Source organism: Alosa sapidissima, chromosome 10 (genome assembly GCF_018492685.1).
Source record: "Alosa sapidissima isolate fAloSap1 chromosome 10, fAloSap1.pri, whole genome shotgun sequence".
Lineage (NCBI taxonomy): Eukaryota > Metazoa > Chordata > Actinopteri > Clupeiformes > Clupeidae > Alosa > Alosa sapidissima.
Window position 1 is genome coordinate 21,797,748 of NC_055966.1, and position 24,918 is coordinate 21,822,665.

Below are 24,918 nucleotides of genomic sequence, written 5' to 3' on the forward strand. Positions count from 1 at the left end.
GTAGGCAATGTGTGTGTGTGAGAGATGGAGGGAGACAGAAAGACAGTGTGCGTGTTGCTGTCTCAAGCGCCCCTCGTCCAGTTTTCTACATGACCTGTAGGCTAGGTCTACAGTAGCCTATGTTGTGCCGCACAAAATGTATCTATGTTGTACATTGCACAAAATGTATACCCCCCGAAATAAACACATACATAAATAAACATATTTTCCCCGTCACTTTGGCTTCCTTGAACATTTTCCCTACGTTTCGCCACTGCTTTGCAACAGATAGATTCTAGTGTCCATGCTAGGCAGCGCCCACACAGTCATTTTCACCCAAATGATCCTACTGAAGGTTGAGCTGGAGCCTGAAACCCATCTAGTGGTAGTCAAGACACTACAGGCCTGTCCCTCACAGGCTCAAATTTGTAACCCATGCCATTAAAATTACTAATTTTCGTGTATACATAATATGCTGCAGCTGTTGCCTATAGAACTTCTCAGGTCCTACCATGCCAGTGACGTCATTGAAACTGGCAGCGTTCTAATACTAACAAACGCAATTTTGGTGTTGCTTAAAAAAGGCTACGTATTGATTTTTTTAATTATTTTTTTTAGTGTCATTTATTTTTAATTGTCATAATCAACACATTATCAATGTTGATTCTTTCAGTTCAGTTCATCTTTAAAGGTTCGACTTAATGCTTATTCAGTAGACCATTTAGTGTTCTCCACAATTCCAGACTTTCATATTGCATGCTCGTTTACATGGAAAGCAAAACAAGCTATAGTGACATACTGTATGTCTGTGTCAGGAACGATTGAAACATGTGTTTCAATCGTCCCGACCAGGCTGTAACTCCATGAATTTTAATTAAATGCACAAATATCTGTGTTTAAACAATCATTTATGGAGGTGAGACATGGAAAAACAGTTTTAGGAAGATGAAAATACATTTGGGCTCACCAGGTAGGGGGTCGAGTTATCCTATGGAGACTGTCGGCCGGTGGGTCGTTAAGCCTACTTATTTGGATGTGCAGTGGCCTAACCCACGTAAAAACCTAGTGAAACGACATTTTCAACAATATAAACATGATGTAAATGGGAAAGCTTACCGTTCTAGCTATAAACATGGCAGAATCATCCACAGGGCATGATATTTCAAAAAACGCTTCATACACGCTTCACGATGATGGCAATTAGTTGTTAACAGACATGCACGAAGACGTATAGCCCTGCAACAATCTATCTAAAATAACACCTTTTGGGAGTACCATTCATGATACAGTATGTAGTAAAATTTTGAAGTTGTGAGACGTTTATATAGCTTAAACTGTATGTTTCATTCGTTCCCTTATGTTGTTTCAACTGTCCCAACCAGGAGGGACGAATGAAACATTACACACGTCCCACTTTTGCTGTAATAATTTCTGAACGGTTTTGTTCAAAGCTGAAAATGCATTTGGGTGGTTGACGTTTTAGGCCGAAAAAAAGTTTTTGAAAAAAATCACTAAGTCCTGTATGGTCTTTTAGATGTTGTGTTGAAATTCATATTTATTCACTAATTAGTTGTGGTAGTGACTGAAAATTTGTCATATGGTGTGACATGAAAGTTATTGTGTGTAAAATTATAATGGGGTATTTTGTTTTTAATGTGAGTCAATGTATTAAAATCTTCTATCATTACTTCATCAAGATCTAGCATTTCCTTGTGCAAATTTATTACATTTTACAGTATATTTCTTCATCAATACACAGAGTAAGGCATACGTCCTCAATCTTTCAATAAACGTCATATTCATTTTGACATACCTTGATATAAAAGAAAGAAAATGCTTATGACTTTTGCTGACCCTATTTTCTATCTGTTCCATTGAGATTTGTATGATTTAGACCCCAAAACCCATTTTTTTTATAATTTCTTGATGTCACACCAAATTATATGGCGTCACGCCATATGATAAATAAATGTAAATAGATGTAGCGGACCGCTCCATATTCTTTATAATAAAAATGTATTATTTTAGGCTTATCCAACCGGGTTGCTTAAACGCCAATTAGGTTAACGTCACGCAGTCAGCTGACGATAAAAGGCTGCTTGGCCTAACCTGCTGAGAGAGCGCTAATTACAGGAAGCTCTATCGGAGAGAGTAGTTACCGAGGGCATGTGAGACATGGTGGGAGCATTTTAAAACAGAACATTCACACTGGATAAGTTACGTTGGATTCCTTGGATCGTACCCTTGTGGATTAATCCCTTTGAGGAATTACTATGAAGCAGTGCGGATCCTGAGCAAAATAGGACCGGCTCAAACTACTTTGTGTTGCGCACGACGGAATGGATCGGCAGCATGGCAAGATGTTTTCCTTTCTCTTGTCGCGGTGTTGCGAAGATCCCTGGTTCAAGTCGTAGGCCTACTCTGCAGCTCCCCTGGCTAGTCTCCCGCTAGTAACTCAACACTCAGTATATTAGTATACAACTAATTCAACATATTCCACAACTCACTTTCCTTCAGTGACTCAGACTCTCTCATACTTTCCCTTTTTGTTTAAATAGCATTTTTGTTTTTGATTGTATGGAGGGATATCGATTATTTAAGTTGTGTATGAATATTTTGGTTTAATTTAAACTATCACAATATATGATTTGAAACTTATAAAACGTGTTTGTGTTGTTTGATTTGTGTGATAGTTTCGCTCTAACGGTGACTACATTTGAATTGGCAGCAAATACTGCCTGGCACCCCAGAGACAATTGAATCTCTAAATTTAAAAATAAAAGATTCAGATTAGTCACGTTACAACACAGAGTAAGGCATATGTCCTCAATCTTTCAATAAACGTCATATTCATTTTGACATACCTTGATATAAAAGAAAGAAAATGCTTGTGACTTTTGCTGACCCTATTTTCTATCTGTTCCATTGAGATTTGTATGATTTAGACCCCAAAACCCATTTTTTTTATAATTTCTTGATGTCACACCAAATTATATGGTGTCACACCATATGATAAATAACACCACATAACAATCTGTTAATACAAAAATGTGTACTATATGTATTTCACAAGCAACAAAAGACAGTTTAAGACAGGTATATAATGTAAAGGTTCACTTTCAGAAATCACAACTATGTAAAACAGAATGCCACCAAATATTGTATATCTCTTGGGTTCCCTGAGTTTTTCTCTTCTCAATGGTGGGCTTCAATCTGAATGTTTGTAGTTCCCCTTTGAGTTTACTCTCTTTATATCTTTATATCTATTAAAAGACAAATTGAACAATTTATTCAGATAATTTAAAAACATATCTTGCATTATAATCAGATAAAATTGTTGCAATTACTTATAGTGCTAAAGGCAACATTAATATTACTGTTTTCTTTAACACCAGAATTTATTTTCTCAGACTACTATTTGATATTTAGAATGTCAAATATGTATCTTTTGTATCCAAGGCTTTAGAGTGAGTGAGTGAGTGTGTGGGGGGGGGGGGGTGATTTCTGTGTTTTATGTGTGTGTGATTCACAATACATAGTTGCACATCTTAAATAATAAATGTTAAATCATGTTAAATATGTCAAAATATATATTACACTTAATTATGAGTTAAACATATGTATGAAAAAACATTATTTATGTAGGAAAATGCAGTTTCTATCATATAGTGTGACAAATAAATCATATGGTGTGACGAGAAAACCCGGTCACACTATATCAGTGGTCCCCAAACTACGGCCCGCCACCTCATTTTAGGTGGCCCCCCAAAACATGTCCGTGGTATATAGGATCCGGCCCGCACGGGAGTACGACATCGTCAAACTATAACCTCATTCTCTATGGTGGGTCTTAACAGTACACATGTAATACTCTTTTTGTCCACTGGTGGTTGTTTTGGCGCTGTTTCGCGTTTGCCATCGAAAATGGAATGACATGTACAGTATAGTAGGCCTACTGTACCTGCAAACAATGTAAGAGGCCTCTGCTGACTGCATCAGTGCTCAAAGTATTCTATAAGTTTATCAATTAATTGTTAATAACTAACTAACTTCTATTCAAGTCATAATTCTGGAACTTTCTGGTATAATTATTTATATTTTTTATTCACTCGTTCAAATATTCATACAGAGTTCACAAAGTTCTTATCAGGTGAGTGAAAGTTAGAATGGTGGTCATTTCAGATGTTTCTGCCACCACTTCATAAAACTCATAGTTTGAGAACTTTACATTTGTAGGATATTGCTTGTTCACAACTTGAGCTGTGTATGCAAAGTTCAGAGTTCAAAATATACTTTTGGGACTCCCTGCTTATAGTTTTGAGAATGCTATTATTAGTATTATTTAATTTGAGCTACATTTTACACTGATATGGCAAGATGGCAATATAAACACAGATAACAATGGTATTAAATTGCAATAGCCTATAAATTAAATGTAATGGAATATTCAACTAAGGTAGACTGCCTTTGTTCACAGTGCTAAGCTATTTATGGTTACTGATATACTCCGAGTCTCTGGCCCTCTCTTAGAGCCAGACATAGTGAGCTGGCCCTCGGAAGAAAAAGTTTGGGGACCACTGCAGTATATGATATGGGGTCACACCATATGAGGTTTCATGTACTTAGCATGACATTAAGCAATGTGCTTTTATGCTAACATCCTAAAACCATGCTAACTGCAATATGACAATATAGTTTTAAAGGTAATATTGACTGAAAAGTAATTTCATTTGGGCATTTTTGTGTAAAATGCGTCACACTAAAAGACAGTGCAAAAGGGAACTGAAGCAGGAGTGCCGGATATACTTGATTTGTTTAAAAATATGAAGAGAGAAAACTCACCTTGTAACTTTCAGTGTCCTTCGAGGTGTTGTTCTTCCTCCTGAAAGAAGGAAGACCCCTACTCCCCAAAGGTCTCCAAACAATTGCCCGTTTTAAAAAACTAATATGGCGTCACACCATATGATATCCATTTCTGGGACAAAGTGTTTTAGTTAAGGGTGGCTTCACAATATTATGCCTGAACTTTTAGTCAAGAAGAATCACAAGTAGGCATCTGGGTTATCAATATATGATTGAATAAACAGAAAATTAATTCATTTTCTTGTTTTTATTCAAAATCAAAATTTGTGAAATGTGCTTGGGACAGTCACACCATATGAGCTTTTTCTGGTTTGGCTGAAAATTGTGAAAAAATGGAAGATTAATCCCATGAATGCTCTGTATGTTCATATAAAACAACATTTTCTGAACAATATCACCATAGTTTTTGACATATTTTTTTTATAATTTACCAATCTTTGACACATTGGACCAAAAAAAGGCCATGTCATGTCAACCACCCATTTGTATTTGACAGAGGACAGATGTAGGTTACTAGTGACCAAATATTAGCGTTCAGTGTGGTACGATCGCTTTGTAAATTACGTTTAATTAAAAAGTGTTTCAACTGTCCCGGCTCTCCCCTACTACCATTTAGGCTACTACAGGCACTTTTGATGCCAAAACTAACGTGATCCCTTCTAGTTGCTGGTTTGGCCCACCACCCTTGGTGGCTGAGGAAAATGTAAATGCATTGACAGTAGCCAGACTGAGTAGTATCTCAGTGAAATAAAAATGAACGGAGATACTAGGCGGGTGGGGCCATGCTATCTCTTGACATTAATTGTAGCCTACTGACGTAAAGTATCTGTATTCCACTATTTTTTTTAACTAACGTTAGCTGTCTAGCTGGCTAGCTAGTTAACGTTTACAAGCGAGGGATCCCTCATTAAATTTAACTTCAATACGTGTGACATTGAGAAGGAAAAGGCTCTATTGTGTTGTTTTTTGTGGATAGCTAGCTAGCACTGACAAATCGTGTAACTGGTCCAGGCAAAGCTACAAACTGGCAATCGAGTTGGTTTGCTGCTTTAGGAGACCTTGCTGATTAATATACCGGTAAGTTGATAACACAGTTCAATGGATAGCCAAGCAGGCGTGTGTGTTTTGACAGTTTTAGGTTAGGTTACTGCAGGATATGGTAGGCTACAACACAGAGACTATTCATTTGCTTTCTTATTCTAGTTTGTTTATGTGATGGCAAACAACACAATAAGCGTTTGCAAGCAATCATCCTCATACTATAAATTATTTTTTACACTACTCCTACCCCTACTCCAGAGTGCGAATTACCCCACCATAATTGGGGGGTACTGCCCTTCACTTCTTCTGACCATAATGGTCCATTACCATATCAATCCCCACCGTGATCGCCAAGTGCAACATGTGTTGTGCAACACACATACAAGGTCTAAACATGCGACAAACTGATAATCAGTAGGCTACAGAATATCTCATCGTTTTTATACTGTCGTTTTATCTCATCGTTTTTATATCCAAAAGAGAACTGTTTTGATCAACTTTGCCCTCTGCCCTCATCTTGTCTCCCTGCGGCCTGCTCACGGCTTTTATCCTGTGCCTCTCTTGTCTGCTGGTCCTTATACAGTATGACACAAACAGTGTATAAAACCTAACTGCACCTACACTTTTAATGTAATTGTTTGTAGATAAAAAATAGTTTCATTAAGATAGTATCAGGGTTCTCAGATGAAACTACATTTATCAAACTAAAAATAGGAAATAATAGAATGTAAAAACAATACCAACCAATTAAAAACAAATTCAAATACTAGCACATATTTAGCCTAGGCTACTTGGGTCTTTTTATGTTTCCACAGGTTTCAATGATGTAGGCTTAGCTACATCAGACCCTCTTGTGCATACCGGCAATATAAAAACACAGGATCTGTGCCAAACTAATTTCAAAAGGGCACAATAATTTATTCAAGATATAATGAGAATGGATACCTAGGCTATGGAGTTCATCTCCTTGGAAATGACAATCGATTTTACCTCACCACAATGTAAAGGTTTATTTAAATAGAGAATTACCTTGCTAACTAACCTTGGTAACTAACCAAGGTACACTTTACTAGCCTCAGTGGGTAAGTAAGTAGCAGGTAAGTAGCCAGTAATTCAATGTATGAAGAGGTGACATGAGCTATGAAAGAACAAACACGTTTATAAATGAAGGTTGTAAAATAACACATTTTCAACAAGCTAGACATCAGTTAGCAACTTACATTTACCCATGCACGTCAGCAGCAAACCGAATTTAGCCTACTGGAGGGTTTTGTCATTCAATGTTGACACTTGCTCAGTTGCTTCTAGCGCCACGGTGGTTAAAAATGGTACGGTCCACAATAGGGGTTTCTGAAATCGCTTTACATTAAAATGTTCCTACAGTGAAAACAGGAGTTGACTTGTATTGTAACTGTAATGATATTTTTCACAATATCAGAAAAATTATCTGACCCCCCCAAAACTGATATTTCTGTCTCTTTGGGGGGTACTGGGTCTTCATTGGGGGGTATAGTACCCCATGTAATTCGAACTATGCCCTACTCCTACACTAACCCTGCACTTGACAACAATACACTACCACTACACTTCACCACCCCTACACTATACTACCGTAAGTGCTTCATATTCACTCAACACAACAATTATGACAACACATCCAGTTTTAATTATATTCATATCAGACTGCTCTAACAGAGCTGCGCAAAAAAGTGTAAACAATAACATATACCAATAGGCATACAGCTGCTCTGAGAGCTGTGCAAATAACAAAATTAACATAGGTCGACCCTGACTGACAATACCGGCCTACAGCTTTACAACAAGAAAACAATAAAGGTAACACAAAACATAGGCTACCGTTATAGCTCCAATATAATAAATCAATTGACATACAGATAGAGCTGTGAGCAAAGTCAGATAGAGCAAATAAGAAAAAAGTAGGATACACAGTACATACCTGACCTGTTTGTAAATATTTATCTTCACAAGGAGTCAAAAATAAAATGCATAGAAAATAAATTACCGATAATACTGTACTGGTACATTTAAAATGGTTGGGTACAGTGCAAATAATGATAATGCCTACATATAAGTAAAAACAATGCCACAATAATGACGAAGGCTTGACGAAGTATGCTATATACCTAAACTTGTATATTTCTTACAAGTTTTGTGCCAGGAAAACTAGCCTATCCACTGTTTCAGGCTTCAAGGATGCCCTAACCTCCTGACTACCAAGAAAAAAAATATCTCCAAATTCTTTTTTTTTTTTTAACTTCCCCAATAGTTTGAAAGACAATGAGCATACTGAAAACTTTTGAAAAAAAAAGTAAAAAAATGTTTTTATTTAAGAAATATAAAGTGTCCATTACAGTGGACTTCATAACACCGTACACATAAAACTGAATCATATAATAAGTAAAATAGAGAACAAAATGGAGGTAGTAACTACAAATGTCCACTGCGGAAAATTGTTTAACACTCTCCTATGATGGTAAAACATTGTTACATTACTTCAGAAAATTATTTGAAGTGTTTTTAAGAGATTCATAGAAAAAACAACAACAACATTTTAAATGTTAAATGCTCAACTAACTTGATTAAGCACTTACTTTTCTTCTTTCCATAAAATGTCCTTGTGGTGATGGCCACCATTTTCTTTGAAGAGGAAGTTCCCAAAACCCCACCCCCATACATGTGATACCATTTAAAAGCCCTAAATGTCCTCTTTAGAGAACAAAAGGAATTAGCTCAATAGAATGTATGGTGTGGGAGATATTCCGGTTTATAAAGGTCCTCTAGAGAGGACAAAATTGAACTGCTGGTAGTCAGGAGGCTAACAGGTTACAATGTTGCCACAGCAACTGAAAACTCGCTCTGAAGGAGAACTGGTGGCAGGTACTAATAGATGACAACAAATAGCTTTAAAGTTCATTTTCAATTTTCTCATGCTGTGTCAGTGTGTTACTGCTGGTCACTATGCTCCGTTTGAAAAAGCTGGCCAGTGACTTCTTTGCTGTTGGTGGTCCCATTGTTGGTGGTCCCCCCTCTTGGTCTGCTGGCAGCAAAGCTGGAGTAGGCTCACGGCTCCTCATCAGGCAAGAGGGCCTTTGCCTCAGCCACAACTCATCTGTAGGTCACTTGTAGCTGGATTGGCATACTTGTCATTGAGGGACCATGTCCCTAGCGATGTGGTAGGCCACCGCCTTAGTTATGTCGCACCATTTTTTAAATTTTCTGCCGTAAGGCATAACGCTACTAAATGATGCTTCCAAGGAGTTTTGTTTGATCACGACAGATGTCACAGGCTGTGAAGTCTTGGAGGCTGCAGTAGCAGCTCCACATAGTTTTACACACTTCTCATACAGCAGTTTGTGCTGCTGCTGTAGATGGTGGAATAAGTTGCTGGTGCTTACACATTTTGGGCTAAATTTCCTTTCAGCACTCTTTACATATAGCATCATGTTGTTCCTCATCCGTAATTTTTAGTGCTGTCAAACGATTAAAAATTTTAATCGCGATTAATCGCTGAATTCCTATAATTAATCACGATTAATCTCATATTTTATCATATGGTTAAAATTCTATTATTTTGCATTTCTGAACTTTCCAGGAGTCCATATTAACAATAAGGCAATTATTGTGTATCTTGATTGGGATTCAAATGAAAGCAAAGCAAGTTACTTTATTAACTGAACTTTAAGACGTAGGTCTATTTGATTATTTCAAATCAAATTAAATGAATGTCGAAAGCAGAGTGCATCGCAAATAGTAGCAGCCAAAGAGGAATGTTGATAACAGAACAAGTGACGGTGAAAGAATCTTTGGCGGCACACATTTAATGCGTCAGCCTAGGCTACTACTCTTTGGCCGGCTGTAAGCCCAAACAAGTGTGTGCAGCATGCCTTTACGTAGCCTACTAACGGCGCATCATCATAAAGATACATTTAATCTGCATCACGCCCCATTTTATAGGAAAACAATTTAACAATATATTATTGATTCCAATGGGAAAGACCGCTAGTAATCACACGTTGACGTTACATCTATTTTTTAATTCACAGGACATTCAATCATTTTACTAACACGGCATGTTTATGTAACTTACTCATGTCGAAACTATGTACATTACCAACCTAATTCATTTGCAATACCTCATGTTGAGAACAAATTTAGCATGTACACTTACCATTATATCCCATGCAAAACGGTTAGCTTGCTAGCTAGCTAACTGTGGAACTTCAGTATAACATAGCCAATTATCTCACCTAGTTGTAGGAAATAGGCTACGTTCATATTACAAGTAATAGAATGAATGTGTGACTTATGTTTAGTTGATGTTATGACATGTAAAGTTAAGCTTGCTGAACTTAGTTATAGTCAGCCACTGGGCAGTTTGACTGTGCCTATCAATACATTCGTGACACTCCTGTAAACTAGAAAAAGCAAACCATAGGAACATGGTCACATTAATCCCATAAACACACAGATAACTCTTACACCAACCTTATTTTGTGCCTTTTATTCACGTTTGTTTCAAGATTTAGTAAGTATAAGCCCTTTTCGCTCCCCACTTCGATGCAGCATAGGTTTCCATTATTTCAGTCATCTTTTCCCTAAAAGGGGGCAGCACATACAACGTTCCATTCTATTCGTCAGTGCGTATTGTTTAGTTTCCGGTCTAGCTAAATCCAGTGTGGTGTTGTAGTTGTTACTAGTTGTTGCAACAGCATGTGAAAAAACTACAAAGTTTGTTTAACCAAAAAAAACGTTAATCTCGCGTTAAAAAAATGTACGCCATTAAAATAGGTTTACGTTAACGCCGTTAATAACACGTTTAACTGACAGCACTAGTAATTTTAAATCCAAAATACCTCCAAATTACAGAGCCATTACTTTACTTCTTTGGCACTAGCTCTCGCTCATCGACTGACTCGCTGTCCGCCATGTTTGAAAGTTTGTGTTGCAAGGGAGAGCTTGCAAACGCAAGGGTTGCAATTGAGCAACGCAAGAGAGCTGCGGCTGTCTGAATGGTCTGAACACAGAAGACCAAGCGTCTTTGATAAAATGATCCATTATTAAAAATATTATATCAGTATGACGATATTGTCTCAACTAGATATCGATTTTAAAAATATTCCGGTTGTAATCATAATACCGGTATATCGCCCAGCCCTACACTACACTACCTCTATACTACATTACCTCTACACTACATTACCCCTACACTACACTACAATATCCCTTTACTACACTACATTACCCCTACACTACACTATCTCTACACTACAGTATCCCTTCACTTTACTAGCCCTACACTACACTACCTCTACTCTACATTACCCCTACATTACATTACCTCTACACTACATTACCCCTTCACTTTACTACCCCTACACTACACTATCTCTACACTACATTACCCCTACACTACACTATCTCTACACTACACTACCCCTACACTACATTACCCCTACACTTCATTATCCCTTCACTTTACTACCCCTACACTACCTCTACACTACATTACCCCTACACTACACTATCTCTACACTGCAGTATCCCTTCACTTTACTACCCCTACACTAGAGATGCGCAGAGAAGCTATTATTTCAACCGTAACTGCATAGCAAAACTTATCATCCATCCGCACCAACGTTTTTTGACCAATTTTCAAAACCGCACCCGCCCTCCAACCGTTGGTTGTTTGGGTGATGTGGCGCTGCTGACGTGAGGCTAGAAAGCTCTTGCCTGTTCTAGAAAGACTGATCCAATGCAGCAAATATATTATAAGGCTAAAGTCCTCCATTGGGTATGTTGTAGCCTATCCCCAGAATATCAGCAGCAGGCTTGGAATTTCACCATTCTGGGGGCAAGGCCACTTGGCCTTCAGTTGGGCATATTTGGTGGGGGGCACAAAGGCCACATGTCAGGGCACCAAGGCCAAAGTTAACTATACAGTAGTAGGCTATAAAAATGATCAAAGTTTTATTTAGCCTATTCACTGCAGTAGACCTGCATCACTGTATGAAACATTACAAAAACATGAAACATGACATATTACATAGAACTGTAAATCATCTGATCATCTAATATTTACAGATATAGGCTATATATAACATTTATTTTATATTTGGCCTGTTATAAAATCATGTATTGAACAATTTAACCACAACTCAGCTTTAAGAAACTGAAATAGCCTAGCATGCTTAGCATTTTGTGATCATTAGGCTAAGGCTACTTTCACAAACTCAATCAGCTGTCCTCTGATTTACCAATATCTAGGCGATATTTGTAACATTTATTTTGTATTTGGCCCGTTATGAAATCATGTGGAACAATTTAAACACATTGTAAAACTTAAAGCCCAAATTTGGAGACATCCATGCATGTCGACATTCACTGCAAATTCAATTCAAAACTGGATTACTCTGGAACGGCTAACTGTACAGGGTACTGCTTTACACCTTTGTGTTCGGTAAGGTCTGCTGTTTATTCTGATATATGGTTTGTCGTGTGTTAAAAGAAGGGTTTGTGAAGTATTCCACCGAGATGAATGGGTTGGGAGATCATGGGACGCAAAACCTTCAGTAGAATGTATGATTAAATTAAATTATATTATTTACTTTTCTCGCGAACCGTTCAACTCAGCAATTATCGGGTAACGTTTAAAAGCTGAGAAAAAGCTCTTTCATGTGATACTTGTGATGTCTGTGTGATGAATAGGCTACTTCGCGAGTAGTTCAACTGAGATGAATGGAATTTGGACGCACTTTCTTTCTTGCGCTGTCACTTTCTACACTGCGTAAAATACTCAATTAATTTGCGCTGTGAATGCTAAGATTATTTTGACAGGCCACACAGGCTAAATAAAAATCGCTATTAGTAGGACGCAAAGCAGAATATTGAAAGAAGGGGGCACCAAGGCCACCGTGGCCTGTAAACCTCTGATTTTCAAAGGGGCCTCATAGCCAACACAAGAGGCAACGACGTGGCCGCCGTGAAATTCCTAACCTGATCAGCAGCAAACTCGGGCCTAGTCCACACGTACCAAACCGATCTTTTTTTCCTCCGTCTTCCCTGGAACCGTATCAAGAATATTTGCGTCCAAACGGATCCATCTCAACACGACTCAACACGTTACTTCATACCCCAGGCCTATAGGTGGCACTGTGTCTTTACAGAAATTCACCAAAACTTGCAAAACGTGCGCTTTAAAAACAGACAGAATAGGCTACGGCGAAATGGCTAGTGCAAGGAAACCAGAATTGTTTGTGTGGACTGATGGTGAACTGTCAACTGTAGCCAACTGTAAAACTAATAAACTTTATTTTATTGTTTGTGAAGGGTGCAGTCCCGTCCTTTATTTGGCTAACGCAGGTAGGCCTACTGATCACCTTTACTTTCTTTGGTTGTAGGATAGTCCGTGATTCACATTAGTTTTGGCTATCACCGCAATTAGGCTAGTAAACGCAAGGCTTACCCAAGTTCTAGGCTATTCTGTCGTCACATTTATAATATTGCTATAAAACCTTCGTTAGTAACAGTCAATACTTTTGCCTGCATCAAATCGTGCATTCGCATTCAGTGTGCTACCATCGGCTTAACGTGAGTTCTAAGCGTCTTTGTATGCTTATATCTGATTTCACTCGACTGTGAATGCATGTATATATGTTGTAAGACATGTAAAATAAATGAATGACACTGGCACTACGCACAAATTAATGTAGCCTAAACTTACACCGCACTTTAGTTAATAACTTAAGTTCTCTCGCGTCACTGACAGTAGCTAGAATGCATAAAAAAACACCGGGAAAAACAGTGTTAAGTCCACCAAGTCATAAGCTATCGGCGCTGCGCAGCATCAGTTGTGATATTTATCTTAACGAAGTGTAATCGTAGGTAATGTCTTGTATGAAAATTAGTATTGTTAGGCAATACTATAAGTGCAAGTCCAGGGCAGCTGAGGTGTGGCGATGACATCATCGATACGCAAGCAGGATGTGCGGTTTCGCTGTCTAAACGAACTCAAACGGGCTACGGTTTCAGATTTCTCCACTCTGGGACCAGGTTTCAGAAAAGTGCGGTTTCGGGCAGTGCGTTTACAGGATTCGTTTGGACGCTCGGCCAAGACGAAGCAAAACCTCTGCATTTAACCTAAAAAGCGTCTCCATGTGGACAGGCCCTCGGTCTCTGTCTCGCAAAACAGTCTCCAGATTAAACGCACGTCAGCCTGTAGCCTACAGTTTTATCATTGTAATAAAAAACGCAATTTGCCACATAATTTCAACATGCTGCTATTTAGCCTACTAATTAATGCCTATTTTTTTTCTTTTTTGCAAAAAGAAAGAAATCCTTTATAAAATAACAAGTCGTTCACATTAGGCTACTTTACGCACTGTCATGTCAGGGTGACACTATGACAAGCCTGCTCTGAAGACTCCCATTCATTTTGACTGCATGGGAAGAGAGCGCGTCTTTTTCAGACAGACAGCGCAATTCATTTTATACCAACAGGCTGGGATGATTAAAACACTTGAATTAAACGTAATTTACAGAGAGATCGTACCACACTGAAAGCTAATATTTTGTCACTAGCAACCTACATCTGTCTTCTGTCAAATAGGCTATCATTGCATTTTCAGCTCTGAATAAAACAGTTCAGGAATTATTTCAACAAAAGCAGAACGTGCCTATGTTCGTTCGTAGCCTGGTTACATGCAGCTATTCCGACATGCCGCTACTTAGACATTGGCGTCTAAGGGCTTCTACATACTCGACGCACCCGACCGGTAGCGCGACACAGTGACGTCAAAATGACGTAGATCTTGCTGGCGCGCCAGGATTTTAGCCAGGTAGCGTGAGGTAGCGCACCACTCATTTTTTTTCAGACGAGCGCGACAAAGCGGAAACAGGAAGATGGACTAGTTCGAGGGCAAGCGAGACTTGCAGTGTTTTGTTACAGTCGTGAATTTTTAATAGTTTGCTGGATAAGTTAACAAAGTTACCAGCGAGAGTTGCAACACATGGAATTAAGAGGAAAGAATAGAAACAATTTATTTTCAAACAAAGGATCTATTAAGGCCTGAACAAAATCTCTTTCCACTTCAGGAAATTACACAAACTCAGCCAGCTGCTAGCTAGCTAGCCAGCTAACTAAACTGTTTTAATTATTAAAATTTCCCTCAGGATGACTAAAGTATCTATCTATATATCCATCTATCTATCTACCTGTGTGCACACCTTGGAAACTAGATGATAATGATGGTGGTAGTTGTGAATAGTAGCAACCAAAGTCTGAAGTACCATCACAGAGGCTAGATAATAGCAGAGCCCGTTTACATTCTCTGCTACTAGTGTTTCTTAATGCAGCTTCTTCTGCTGTGTAACGTAGTTAGCGTTAATCTTTTCACAACAGCGACACCTCTGTTCAGGAGAATATTGCAACTAGTGTCGTGACCACGACGCGCGAGTATAAATAGTTACGGCGCATCTGTGACGTCACATTGTCGCGCTACCGGTCCGGTGCGTCGAGTATGTGGAACGTTTAATTGTCGAAGTTTTTCAATGGAATTTTTTTTTTCCATTGTTGGAGTAGCGACACAACTTTTTCTTTCAAACGTCCTGCCATTCCGACACGAGGTCATTAACAGTGGCGTAGCCAGGATTTTTCAACAGAGTGGACTTTTGCGAAGTATAGGCCTAGGGTGGGCCTTTATTTTTTTATTCCAATATGGGCAGCATAGGCCTAGTAATCGTCCCAACTTTAAACAACACACGACACACGAACAAAATTCAATCAATTTGCAATGACCCCGGCTGAAGAGTATAATACTGTATGACTATTCATTAGGCCTACATAATTAGCCCATATGAAACTTGTGCGGCCTTTATTGGTGCGGATTATGATGCAGCGTATGCGGGAAATTACTGTATTAATATAAATGCCAGTACAACTATCGTTGTACTTAAATCAATGAATGTGATTATGTCCTAGTTACGTGCGCTTTAGTGTCGTACACTGACATTCGTCAATGGGGATAGTCGCCGACCCTCATTCGATGTGGATATTTGGAGGCAAGGATAGCCTTCAAGAAACAAAGTTATCACAGTTGCTGTGAGACATTCGGTCCTTCTCCAGTCTCTCTCAAAATCAAAACACACCCAATTCACGCTTGGACTTTTTGATTATGTTTCTAAATGTTGGGACTGATGGACACTGAACTCTGGGGGTTATTTGAACGTCCGTTGTGAAGTGGTTTACTGTAAAAGGATCGTCGGATATCGCGTCTGTCTTTGCACAATTATACGGCCATGATAATGCATGCGCTAGCCTAGAGTCGAGAGAAAGAAGAGTAAATAAATATGCAGACATGTTATGTGCAATTCAACAACTGCACGCATGACATGTAAAAAATATAAGCCTAACCTACATTAGGCTATTGTGTGGTAAATTGAGTTTATCCAACCTGCTGGCAAGCCAAAATGCGTTGCATATGGCTTTATCATTGTCCTCTATAATGTAATAGCCTATAAGCAACTTGAATATATCGCACACCCAGTTTGAACACCCTGATGGACACTGAACTCTAGGGGTTATTTGAACGTTCACTGAAATGGTTTAGGCTACTGGAGTGTAAGCATTCCACCCATCTTTGCGCAATTGGTCATTGATTGACGGCCATTAATTAATTAATATAGGTGGCCTGCACGCACAGAGTTTGTTTGATGCATGGAGTTTTCGACCGTTCTCCCCTGAGAGCTTAGAGAATAAAATGAAGAGAGCTACCTGTGTTTTACATAATGTGTAACATTTATTCACATGGCCAGTTCAAAATCACCTAAGGTTTTGACTGAAATGTGTGCCGATATCAATTATTGGGAAAAACATTGTTTGGAGTGGATGGCGGGTGGATTGTTGATATCTGCAGGTGCAGATTACTGTACATGACTACAGCTCATCCATGCATCTAGGATGTTGGAATTTGATAGGATACAGGAACTGCAGAGATAAATTGAAAATGAGGATTGGTAATGTCGGAATAGCGTTACTAAAAAAATCGGAGTAGGGGCATGTCTAAATAGAGGCATGTCGTAAAAACGGTATGTCGTAATAGAGGGTCGTCGTAATAACGGGATGTCGTAATAAAAGGTGAACCCCTCGTAGGCCTACCTCCTGGTCCAGGTGAATGAACATGGATGGGGGACAAAATAAACATGCAGTTTGCTATGTAAACATCCCACAACTCCCTCATTATTTTACAATAATATCCAAATGGTCGTTAGTTGACATCAGAAGCAATCGCTACCTGTAATAGCCTAGATGCGAGGAGTCGGCAGCAGTATGCAGCATTCATATCAGATGAGCGGTAAAAAAGTTCAGTGAATTTAGCTACTGTTGGGCTTTACATTTCGGACATGGTATGCTGCTAATTCGCGGGGTATCAGACATGGAAATATGTAAAATGCGAGACATTCGCGCAAATAGTGATGTGCTGTTAACATTCACAAAACAGCGATTTTTGAAAACTTTCTCATTAAGAACAGGACCTTCATTATACGGTCACAAGATGCAACATAAAATGTCATGCAACATAAAACAATTACCATTTTAATTTTATAATCCTTATTAATGCCAACATTTCATGTCAATGAATCTCTCGTGTGCTTGGTTTTCCGGTGTGAGCGATGTATGTTGGGTATTTCTCTTACCCCTCGGTTTTAAGTAAGCTCGCGAAAATGTTTGGTTTTAAGGGGTATCTACCCCTTCCCCTTAGCCCTACCCCTTGATCCAAAAGAGAATTGGGATAGCCCTTCCTCTCACGTGCAAAACTAAGATTGGATTAAAAAATGAGATTGGCCCTACCTCTACCTGGCCCTACCTCTACACTACACTACCCCTTCACTTTACTACCCCTACACTACACTGCCCCTTCACTACACTACCTCTTCACATTACTACCCCTACAATACACTGCCCCTTCACTTTACTACCCATACACTACACTACACTACCTCTACTCTACTCCTACACTACACTAACTCTACACTACTCCTACACTACACTACCCCTACACTACACTACCTCTACTCTACTCCTACACTACACTACCTCTACTCTACACTACTCCTACACTACACTACCTCTACTCTACTACTACACTAACTCTACTCTACTCCTACACTACACTACCTCTACTCTACACTACTCCTACACTACACTAACTCTACACTACTCCTACACTACACTACCTCTACTCTACTCCTACACTACCTCTACTCTACACTACACTAACTCTACACTACTCCTACACTACACTACCTCTACTCTACTCCTACACTACACTAACTCTACACTACTTTTATACTTCACAACCCCTACACTTCACTACTCCTACACCTACACTACCCATACCTCTACATCTAGCCCTGCCGAACAACTACTACTCTTAGCCATGCCCATTGGCTCTTCTTCTGCCCCTACCCCTCCTCTTGCCCCTGTCCCTGCTCCTACCCCAGCTCATGCTCCTCCTCCGGCCCCGTTCCAACTGATTTATTTACTGGCTGTCACTGCTTGCCGAGTCGAGTTGCTTTGCTTCAGCCATGAGCAGATCGTGAATGGCCCCGATCTGCTTTGATACAGCATTAACATTTGGGGGGCTGAGGAGGTTGTGTGTGTGTGAGTGTTTGTGTGTCTGTGTATGTGTATTGCCAGCACTAATGGGATGCAGATATGTTGTCTTTGTGTCTGGAAATAAAAAGGGATTTATAGGAAACATTCACCAAGACTAATTTCATTTCCTGCCTCTTCCCTTTTGCCCTGCAGGATAGAAATAAAAAAAGAGAACAGCACGGAGCAAACGGCAGACTGAGAGTGTCTGGGTGAGAATGTGTACACAAGCAGAGAGAAGAGATGGAGATAGTGAGGGAAAAGAGGGATACACACACACACACACACACACCAATGTCTATAAGGGCTGATTTGGACATGTCACATGACTTAGGTGGCCTCTCTCCCTGAATGAGAAGTGTGGGAGTGTTTGTGTGTGTGTGTGCGCGCACGGACACCTCGGCAGCTGCCAATATGTCTGGAGATCGCCTTGACAATGGGCCGTCTCCCGGGAAACGCTTCCGTCACACATGAAAGAAATGATTTCAGGTGACAGAAAATGGAACTCCCGATAAAAAGACATTTTGGGCTCTGTGGCACTTCACATTGCCAGGGGCACTAGCTTTGATGGTGTTGGGGGGTGGGTTGGGGTAGGATGGATTCAAATCTATGATTACATACGTTCACCATTATCTGAAAGCTTATGAGGTCTGAACAAAAAAAGATTGTATAGCTAGCGCAAGATTGAAAATTCTAGGATGCATGGTCCATATTTTATTTTTTTTATTATCGAGAGGAAGAGAGAGATCTTTAGGATCTCTGAAGGAATAATGTCCTCCTTAAAGCTGCACATATTAATTGGTTTCAAAAATGACTATGATCAGAAAATTGAAAAACGTACTGTCACAGAAGACAGGTAATCTGTGGCGTAAACCAACAACTGAACCACTTTGTAACAGAAATAGTTTGGAGATCCTTGTTATATATTGATAATATCTGGGGTAAAAAAGATTAATTGAATATCTAAATTTATTTAATAATTGTTATTGCATAAGTCATTAAACTTTTCTGAGATACGAATAATTGATTTTGTATGCAGAAGCACAAAAAGGTTAATTTACACATAAGGTGAATATGAACCTAATGCTATAGTTTCCAAAGACTCAGAGGTACAGTTCCGGAAACTTTACAAAATATGATAGCAATTGAAGTCTACAAACATTTCAATCATACAGACCCATGACAGATGTTAGTTGTGATGTTGAAAATGTATGCATGCTGTATGCAAACATGCATACTCAGCTTTTCAGATGCATGAATAGAATTTGTTGGGGAATATTCAACTGAATGTTTAACCCAAGCATAGTGATATTCTCCACTGACTTACATGCACAGTCGCATCTCCAGAATGATTTTCTTTTTTCCCCGTTTGGTTTGTTTACTTTATCGAGTTGAGACAGGCAAGCATCACCCCAGCTCCTGATATGAAGGCTGATGGAACACAAACATGGGGCTTGTGTGCATTCAGAGGAAACGACAAAAAAGAAACAATCACACATACACAGACACACACACACTCACACATACACACACTCAGCATATTGTCACAGGACTTACATAAGAGTTTTCATGTGCAGAATACAGGTTTTAGCGGCACATAAATCTCTCACCAGAGGGAATGATTGTGTGTGTGTGTGTGTGTGTGTGTGTGTGTGAGTGAGTGTGAGTGTGTGTGATGTAGGCTTATCTGTCAGTGCAGTTCTCAGCGGCAGTAGATAAACAGCAGTGTGAAGGGCAGTAGCACCACAGGGGACTGATTGACATGGCCGGGGCCCAGAGGATCTCACTTGCTCGCACTCTCCCCTCCAAACACACACACACACACATGCACACTCTCGCACACCACATACACAGGCACACGTGCACACACACACACACATACACACAAACACACTCTCGCACACTCACATATGCACACAGTGCGCACACACATGCCTACGCAAACATACACACATCCACAAAGTATATTGAGAGGGCTGAACATGGCTTTGACAAAACAGCCTGTTTAGTAACATCAGAGCGCCTCTTGCCAGCTTTGTTTAATAGCAGGGAGTTAGTGGGGGAGGGGGGTATTGCCTCTGGTCTTCCTCAACTCATTTCTGAGCGTCAGGCTTGTTTCACTGTTGTTATTTCATTATTCATTATTGTTGTCAGGTCAGACAGTTGGCAGAATAATCAAATTATTTATTTGTTAATTGGAAATCCAAGCAGTAATCTAACAATGGCTCATACAAATCAAAGACAGATTTGAAGCCTTTCCATTCATTACACTAGCACAGCTATTTTACTGAACTGTGCCAAAGTGTTAAGATAGGTGTATACTGTAACAGTTGCTGTCCCTGGTCTCAGGACCAGACTGAGGCTCGTGTAAGGATGTGAACCAGTCCCCCCTGGAGGTTAAGTTGAGGCTGCTCCGCAGCAGGCTCACCCTGGGCAACACATGGGATCCCATTACCACACACAGGTGCTCCCGTCTACTCCCTCACTCACTTGGTGCTTCCACATGGATTAGCACTGCCACTGCCACCTACTGAGCTGGAGTGTGGGAAGAGAGAGTGAGAGAAAGAGAGAGAGAGAGAGTGCAGAGAGAGGGGTAACTGTACAATTATGAGAGGTATGGGAGGAATAACCCTGACTGTGACTGTTGGCGTAGTGCATAACTGGGCCATCAGAGATCATTTGCAGGCCACCTCACCACCACAAGTGAGTCAATGCACAACTTGCATATGGATTTCCATACATACGCCGTCACGTTGACAAAATATCACTGGCTTAAGCTACCCATGTTTTTCCTGTTTTTTTTTTTTATCAAGAGGGAAAGTACCTGGCTGTGAAGTGAAGATCTATGTTCCTGTTCAGTTCAGAGTAGATGCGAACTTGACCGTGCTTTGACTGTGCCTGTGTGAATGCAGAATGTGTTTATTTTTATTTATTTATTTTTTTTGCATGTTGTATGTTTACTACGGGCAGTTATCATTGTTTTGTACCTGGAGGAAATCCTTGAGCTCTTGGTCGGAGCAGGTGGTGCATACGTTCAGCACGCTCAGCCTTTGAATCCTGTGAATCCTCAAGGTCATGGAGCCTCACCTCACTCAGACCTTTGGGAAAGGCACAAGAAACACTCTCTATCTTCTCGTTCTTCTCCCCCTCTCGCTTGCGTTCAAGCTTTTTTTGTCTTTGCTGCCACCGATGTTTGAAAAGTCTTCCCTTTGCCCTTTTGCGATTCTCTCTCTTGTCACTGAAAACTCAAACCTGTCTACATTCGGCAAAGGCAGCCTTTCAAAATAGCCTCGGCGCTCGCGAAAAAAAAAAAAAAGCCTGAAAACACTTCATCGTTTTTATTCATGGTGGGTTTCCTTATCGTGTCACAATGCCATCGTACAAGAAGGCAAAGTGAAAATGAGAAATTTTCTCTCTCTCTCCACACCACCACACACACACACACACATACACACACACACCAATCCCACCCCAACCCCAACCTCAACCCACCCCTTCTAATGTAATGTAAAAGTAAAGCACATTTTTCAGTGAAAACACAAATGCCAGGGGGGGTTGTGAAAATGTAAAATAGTGGGGGATCAGAGCGGGTGATAAGTCTTCATCGACAGCGCACCTTCCTTCTCTGTTTGATGTCAGCTTATTTATATGGCGCGGGCCCCCTGGCACTGTGCGCCACGGATAGGCAGGATGTAAAACGGGTACTTCGCCAGCGATAAAGCCACCGGGTGATAGATATGCATATTATCAGATCTGTGTGTGTGTCAATGTCTGTGTGTGTGTGTGTGTGTCTGTCTATGTGTATGTGTGTGTGTGTAGTGTTGCTATATCACAAACACATGGAGCCTTTTCCCTTGTTTTTTGTGTTAGCTGTGAGAGAGAGAGAGAGAGAGAGAGATACAGAGAGAGTTGGAGGGATGGTGTGTGTGAGAGAGAGAGATTGGGTGAGTGTGTGTGAGAGAGACAGTGAAACAGAGAGAGGGGAGGGGGTAAACATGTGATAGGGAGAGAGACAGAGGTTCAGAGAGATGGATAGTCAGGGAGAGAGGGAGAGGGAGAGGGAATGATGGTATCGGCCTTCTGGGGGTAAACAGGTCATTGTCACGTGTCAATCAAGGCCACCCCGGCTCCTCACGATAAGGCGTGCGATCCCCGCTCGCGGTGCTGCTGCTGCCGTCTCCTCCCGTTGCCACGCCGGCACGACATGGAATTAACCCCCTCCCGGCTCGCGTCGATAAACATCTAAAACGGTTTCTGGGCCCTGGAGGCTAATGGAGACACAGGCGCTATCAAAATATCAAATGTGCGTGACAGTGCACAAGGACCTGGACTGTCAGACACTCACTGTGGACGAGAGTGATTTAACTCCTGACGCGGACACCACCGCAAACTCACGCCCGCAGGGACTCACAGGCTTTGATGGCAAAGAAAAAAGGATGCGTCTAATGTTTGTGTGTGTGTGTATCTATATTTGTGTGGGTGTGTGGGTGTTTATTTGTGTGTATGTGTGTTTGTGTTTAATTGTATGTGTGTGTGTGTGTGTGTGTTGCATCCTAAAATATGCTCATAACAAGTTCTATACAGATCTAATTAGGCAAACAGCTTTTGTGCTCCTTAACTGATCACCAGCCTATGAACAAGGTCTTGTTGTGCTAATAGACCGGGCCCTGGTTTGTCATATAGAGATGCATTCTTTCCCCACTGTGAAGTGAATGAAATGGAAATTGCCTAATACTGTAATCACATTCTTTCTCATCTCTCTCATCAATCTCTCTCTCTCTCTCTCTCTCTCTCTCTCTCTCCATTCTTGGTGTCTTCCTGTTTCACTCTTCTTCAATCGTTTTTTTTCTTGTCTTGTATGCTACTTCTCTCAGTTTTTTCTCACATTCTTACTCTAAATTCTTACTAAAATTTCCCTCGGGATGAACAAAGTATCTATCTATCTATCTATCTATCTATCTATCTCTTTCTGTCCTACGTCCCTTTCTCCCTCCCTTGCTCTCTTTCTCTCTCTCTCTCTCTCTCTCTTTTGCTTTCTCTCTCTCTCCATCTCTCTCTCTTTTTTCTGGGGGAAGAGATGAATTTATCATCTGCAGGGCTTATCTAGTGTCCGTCCTGAGGCAGTCCTTGGTGGAATATCTGAAGGACAGACCAGACAGCTGTGTGTCAGGTGAGTTTCTTCCTCTCAACACACACACACACACACACAAACACACACACACACACATATACACACACATACTGTACAAACACACACATTCACACACACACACACACACACACACATGCGTACACACACACACACACACACACACACACACACACACACACACACACGCATACACACACATGCATGCATGCACACACACACACAGACACAAACAAACACACACACACATGTATGCACACACTCACGCACACACACACACACCCTTCTCATGATAAACCTTCTGAAACCTCCCACCTTCCCCTCAGCTTATGACAGATGCCACAGATTTATGATTGTGATTTATGATTCCTTAATGTATGTTTACTGTATCTGCACCTACAAACACATGCTTATCTGGAGGCCTGTGTGTGTGTGTGTGTGTGTGTGTGTGTGTGTGTGTGTGTGTGTGTGAGAGAGAGAGAGAGAGAGAACTGTGACGTAAATAATGAATGTTTTATGTTTGTATATTTCTTTTCAGTTGTTGGTATTCTGCATAGTGTGTGGCTACTCATTGCATATGGTTTGGGTTTCTGTCATTTCTGTAATCTGGAAATGAGTGCAATTGTTTCTGTGTAGCTTTGTGCTCTTAAACAACTCTCTATTTCAGAGTCTCTGTGGGCAGCTTTCTAACATTCTCATTGGAAATGTTGATTAAGATCTGTCATCTCAGAACACAGAGAGATCTGCATGTTTTCTTCCAGTCAGACATTTCACTCTTGACTGGATGAAAGTTTCCTAAACACATCTCAAATCTCTCCTCCCTCCCTCTCCTCCCTCTATCCCTCTCTTCCTCTCCTCCCTCCCTCTCTTCCTCTCTCCTTCCATTATGAGGGAGGTTCAGTGTTGCTGTTCTCCATTTTGATAATTGATGAGCACTTCAAAGGAGTGGCGAAGGAGTTCTCCCCCGCGCCACTCCCCTCTACATCTGATCTGTCGGCCCTGTTCCTGCCGATACCATCAAGGCCACCACACATTTGTTTTCACTGACCATCAGGGAACACACTCAAGTCCTTATTTATGTGTCTCTCCTCACAATATAAGATATTATATTCTGTTCTCTTTGATGTCTAATTGATGGTGGCCATGAGAGAGGGGGTTGGGGTGGAGACGGTGAGGCTGTGTTTTCATTAAGAAGGGTGGAGGGGATTATCGCTCT